This window comes from Hermetia illucens, chromosome 5 (assembly GCF_905115235.1).
Source record: "Hermetia illucens chromosome 5, iHerIll2.2.curated.20191125, whole genome shotgun sequence".
NCBI lineage: Eukaryota > Metazoa > Arthropoda > Insecta > Diptera > Stratiomyidae > Hermetia > Hermetia illucens.
In genome coordinates, this window is record NC_051853.1 from 46677675 (window position 1) to 46683674 (window position 6000).

Here is a 6000-nt window from a genome sequence, read left to right on the forward strand (position 1 = left end):
CCGCAAAGTAAGTAGAAGTGTAGTAGAGATACCGATACCCTAATCCCATTCTTAAAAAAATATTCCATAACTACACAAGTTCTACACACTTCAGCAAAATTAGTAGTAATTGGTATATTTTCGTGAAAACATTGATTTTATTAGCTTGATGGACACCCATAAAAGTGTTGTGTAACGTTGATATGGGCTAGCCCCAAACGTGTTTCTGAGATAATTTCATTGTGCTATCCCGTTTTGATGGCCGCCGACATACCCAGTAAATAACATTAGATATGTAATTTGATCTGAATAACCCCCAACCAGACACAATTCTAATTTTACGCATAACAAGTTTTGCGTTCCTACAAAATTCACGGAAGCAATTCCTCGTCATATTTATCAATATTGTTTCCAGAATAGAACTGATATTGTACAAAACCAGTAACGCTATTGTATTCAATACAATAACGACAATTACGGCAAAGCGCCGGGACATGTCGTGCTCAATTTATCTCGTATCAAATGATGTGGGACAACATAGAAGCGTCTCCTGAGACATAACAGCCCCAGTCCAGTATGCGATGAAGTAAGGATTCGAAACGAATGTCCCGCACATAAACGAAGGCAAATATGCAATGAGCATATGTGCAAGACTTGTCGCCTATAAATATAATACGTTCCGCACCGAATAGCCGGAATCAGACGTACAGTCGTGCCAGCAATCCCGTCTGATGCACCCCTCCCAGCGGTGCACATTCATAAAAATATTTCCCTTAACATCCATTCGAGTACTCACCTGACGGCTTCCTTCAATTCTCAATGGATCTCGCAAATGCTGTTGTCAATATTCCTCCGAACCAGGATGTCGCCGCGAACGTTTAGCCACTCTCGCCACCCAGGCTAATTGCTTATTTCCTCACTCACTTTAAGGGCACAAGGAACAAACCATATGTGAATACTGATCAACTGAGCCCCGTCAACTTGGAAACTCGCCAGAAATTTTCACTGCCAAATGAAAGTCGCGTTGGCAATTCACACCAAAAGCAACCGGATGCACCGCACCAGAATCCTGTACGAACGCCCGGAAAAACCTGACCAATTTGTAAGTACCAAAGAAAATGCGAAGCGCAACAAGCACCTCCTATTTTCCACGCAAAGCGACTGAAGCTGAACTGAGACGAAAGCCAAATCAAACTTGTCATGCACTTGACCCACTGACGGAAAATGCTTTCCATCCGTGACGGAATAAAGAAAATTCCGAGCTTTCCCCAAGAGCCATTTGCTCCACATGCGACGACACAACGCTGGCGCTTTTCCTCGCCGATAGAGTGAAATTTGTGCTGGGCGACGAAGCCAGTGACCGATGAAGGGAGAGAGGGTTGAATGGGGTACAGACGGGCAATGTTGAGGGTAGCTTGGGATCCAAACGCACTGAGCTTTAACGTAGGTTCCTCCTTCATTCACGTCAATGGAGCAAACAGTGAAAGTAAGGAAGAATGGACAACACAGACATTTTGTTTTATTCATTCATTTTAAATTTTGACCATGTGCCAGGCGGAAATTGTTATATTTGCTCCAAACTATGAAAATTAATTCATCTGAAGCGTCCTCCATCGATTGGTAGCAGTAATTTAAGCAAGGTCAACCATTATGAATTCATTAACACCTTATCTGTCTTTCTATCTTTTTTTGGAGAAAATTGCTCACCAATCAGCATATGCTTAATGGCCACCAAATTAAGTTATTATATTTATTTAACGGTTTATTGGGTAGAAAGGGAAAGTAGACTTCACTTGTAATTAATTATTTAGTGGGAGGAGGAGGTTTTGATCAAAATTTTGAGGTCCATGTTTGAATTTTGTGAATAATAATGTGCACGGGAAAGAACGCAACAACTTCCCGGTGGTTCATAATTACCCGATCTGAAGCACACCTACATGAAGTAGAGGGTTCTCTTTAGAAATTCTTCATCATCATCAACGGCGCAACAACCAGTGTCCGGTCTAGGACTGCCTTAGTAAGGAACTCCAGACACCCCGGGTTTGCCCTGAGTTCCACCAATTTGATATCCCATCTGTCGTCCTGACCTACGCCATCGTTCCTGTCTGTGTTTTTCAACCCTAAATAGCAGAAATTTTCAATGGTCTCAAAGTTGTAGTCTCTTATCTCTACTTCGTCTTGCCTTCATTGATGTGCAGCCCGAGAGCCCGCGGCCCCTGGTCAATCTGGATGAAGGTAGACTGTACATCTTAGGTTGTTCTTCCAATAAAGTGAACATCGTCAGCGTAGGCCAGTAGTTGGTGGGCTTGAAGAGGATGGTGCCTCTTGCATTCACATCTCCTTTGAGAATCACTTTTTCCAAGGCCTGGTTGAAGAGGACGCATGATGGAGCGTCCCCTTATCTTAGACCGTTGTTGATGTTGAATGGTCTCGAGAGTGATGCTGCTGCTTTTATCTGGCCTCACACATTGGTCAGAGTCAGCCTAGTCAATCATCACTTTCGTCGTGGGCTACCGAATTCTCTTATGACCGTGTAAAATTTTATCCTGGCTATGCTGTCATAGGCAGCCTTGACCTCAATGAATTGATGGTGCAGTGGCCGTTCCGAGGAGCCCAATTAGCGCTGTGGTGCGCCATTTTGATGCCACAAACTCATAAGACCGTGACTGCTGTTATGTGAGCAGAGAGGCAGAATCTAGCCGGCTCGGATCTTCAGAGCCAGCCCGTAGCATTCACGAAGGAAAGCAGCTCTCCCAACCTGCAGCTAGAAATCTCTCTGAGGTCCCAAAAGGATGGTTTACTCAGTGTCCGTAGCCTGACTCTAGCTAGAGCTCGGCAATCGCAGAGAAAGAGGGTTTCCATTCCTTCTCCGCAACTTCGGTAATGAGTATTGTAGGGTATGCCGAGCCTGGCGGCATGGTCCCCTATGGGTCAGTGCCCCGTGCAAACCGTCGTAATCTTGAACGTGAACGGACTATATTATAAGCGGGCCAAATTCTCTTTGACTTGGCACAGCTCGTAAGCTTTCGCCATCTTAGGCCCGCGGTTGCTAGGTAGTGCGAGTAGACTCCGTCCGTAAAGAATACTGCATCATAATCTTGCAACACGCTGCCGGTCTTCCACTTTGCCCTAGTTGGAAGGTCTACAGCAAAGTTTCTCGTGAAGTTCAACTTGCATGTGGCATATTCCGTGGGGGATGCCCAGATTTACCGAGATATTTCATCTAGAATGCTGCTGTGACCGTAAGACTTCGCTGCCCAGCATCCGGACTCACGTAGTTTGACGGCACTGCACGCTGCAACATATTTAATGTGGAGGTCTAGGGGGAGGAGATGCAGGAGTACATTGAGAGCATCTGCCGGGCAGGACTGCAGAACCCCAGTAGCACCTGCACACGCGGTTCTTTGAATCCTATTAAGCTTCATCCTATTGTATTTTTATCTCAAAGCCGGCAACCATACAATAGAGCCGTATGTTGGAATCGGACACACTACAGCGGTGTACATCCAGAGAACCATCCTCGGCTGTAAACCCCATTTTTTTGCAAAGGTTCTCTTCCAGGCATAAAAGGCTATACAGGTCTTCTTAACCCTCAATTCTATGTTCAATCTCCAATTTAGCTTTGGATCCAGAATTCCACCCAGCGCAAATAATTTACATTAGAGGAAAGAACCAATCTTTGTTCATTCAGCCATGGTAGATAGAATTCAGATACCCTTGTCTTGGTGGTGAATAGCATCAGTTGCGTTTTTGTTGGGTTTATGCTGAGTCCGTATCTTGCGGCCTACAGGCACACCTTTCGCAACGCTCCTCCCATGATGTCGCTCATAATGGACAGAAACATCCCTGATACTAATATCAAGTCGTCGACGTACGCCACCACCTGCACCCCGCTGCTGTCCAATGTACGTAAAATTTCGTCCATTTCCGTTTCTGTGGATTTTCCTTTGAGGTAAGCATGCAGGGGCTTCGAGAAAGGCGTTCTCTCCATAATCGTCCTTAAGTGAATGTCCAGGACGCGCCCTAGGGTCTTCAGCACGAAAGAGATCAGGCTGATTAGTCGAAAGTCCTTCGCAGACTCACGACCGCGTCTGTCCGTTTTGGGTATGAAAACCACTCGTGCGCGCCTCCAGGACTGCGGTACGTATCCTAAAGAGATGCAGCTCCGGTAAATCTCAACAAGCCACGGTACAACCCTTTCCTGCTGCTTCTGTAGCATGACTGGCATTATGCCATCAAGGCCTAGAGATTTGTATGCGGAGAAGCTGTTTATAGCCCAGCCGATCCTATCCTCGGTAATTACCGATTTGATAGTCTCGCAAACCCTCCAAGCAAGGTTCCGACTCACAGTCCTCTTCGCTGGAGGGAAAGTGCGTTTGAACCAGCAGCTGCAGTTCCGACTTTTTAAGAAAGGATGAGTTCTTATGTTCTTTGGACAGAATCTTACTGAGCCTCGCGGATTCACTGGTGCTTTCGATGTTATGACAATAGTCAAACCAACACCGCCTCTTGGCGGTCCTGATAGTCGACTTGTACTTCTTCAGGCAGTCGTTGTATGGCTGCCAATATTTTTGCCTGTAGCAGGGAGGCTGGAGAGATCTTCATTCCACCACGGTGGCAGTGTCTTTTTGCTGTACTTAGTAGCGCACGAGACTTCAAAGGCGGTATAAAATGCCTTTTCCAGAGCCCGACCTTTAACTCCAATTCGTGTGCAGCAAAGAGTTTCTTCTTAATTACTTGACCAAACTTTCTCCAGTCGATCTTCCTGGGGTCTCTGAAGGGTTTGGAGACCTGTGCGGCGAGATCTAGACTGAAAAGTATCCAATTGTGATCAGAGAACAGTCAGACACTCTCCAATCCTTCACCCTAAGAATCCCATTGTCGGTTATTAGGGTGATATCAAGGACCTCCTCCCAACCGCCACAGTTCTCCGAGCAGGGGAAATGGAAAGTTAGTGTACTGCCCCTGTTACACACCGATAGGTTTGAAGTAATAATAAAATCAAAGAATGACTCATCTCTCTCGTTGATTTCCGCACTGCATTGGCGTCGCAATCTATCAACAGGTTGGCTTTCTTTGTTGCTAAGGTGTTCGTTAGATGTTGTAGTTCTTCTAGCGAAGCTGATCGGTCGTGAGCCATGTAGGCCGAGAAAATATACACATTCTCTGCCCCCGCCTGCTCCAGCTTGACCACGACCAGGTCGCTGGACTTCAGGTCCGGACACAGAAAAGCGTGCAAACTCTTCCTCGCGAGAATACATGCTCTAGGTCTATCCTGATCAGCGCCTCCTGTCCTGTGGAATAAATTAAAATATTTGCTTTGGAGCCCTTTGATGGTTCGGTCGCCTCCGACCCAGGACTCCTGCATTAGTGCGATGTCGATGTCTTCCTCTAAAAGGAATTAGCCGAGACGCACTTCGAATGCTACAGATTTATCTGCGTTACCCTCAGCATGATATGCTTGCGGGGGGGGGGGGGGGGAGGTTCGTTAGTCCCCGTCTGACCGTTGACCGTCGTCTCCTCCACCAGCTCATTGGCGGCGTCGATTGGATCTAGGTCGTCGTCCGGTTTTGCAGAACGGAACGCTTTCACCTTTGCATTCCGACTCCGAACCGCACTTTATAGTCGGCCTTTTTCAGTGCATCCAGGCACTCTTCTTTTATACGGAGTAGCAAAGGTTGGCTGTTTGTCTGAGCTTTCTCCTCCTTGATAACAACTCAGTTGTCCATGGGAGTTCCGGAGTTTTGAGGGCGCAGGAATTGGACGAGCTTGTCCTTATCCATGCGGATCTTCGGCAACCAAATGCGAGCGACCGGTCTCCTGGGAATCGCGTCTTAAGGGATGACCTTAAGCTTTACGCCCGCTCCGCTTTTTATCTTGCTCGACCTCGTCTTAAGATCGAATGCGTTTCAGAGCGGTGGGCTTCGCTTTCTGCTCGTCTGCCAAGCGTTTGCTATTGTATTCCTCAACAAACGCCTGGTATTTAGCGAGATATTTTTCATCCCGCTCGTCGACAGTACC

The 6000-nt window shown here is 46.8% G+C and overlaps 1 protein-coding gene across 1 annotated transcript in view; it reads right to left on the reverse strand.

Moving 5' to 3' along the window:
* The window catches only part of LOC119657254 (potassium channel subfamily K member 1-like), a 114345-nt gene extending 113155 nt beyond the window's left edge, over positions 1-1190 (reverse strand). The window contains exon 1 of the mRNA XM_038064082.1: positions 776-1190. The gene's annotated coding sequence lies outside the window, so the exon portion shown is untranslated. The remainder of the gene's footprint in view (positions 1-775) is intronic.
* Between the last annotated feature and the right edge of the window lie 4810 nt (positions 1191-6000).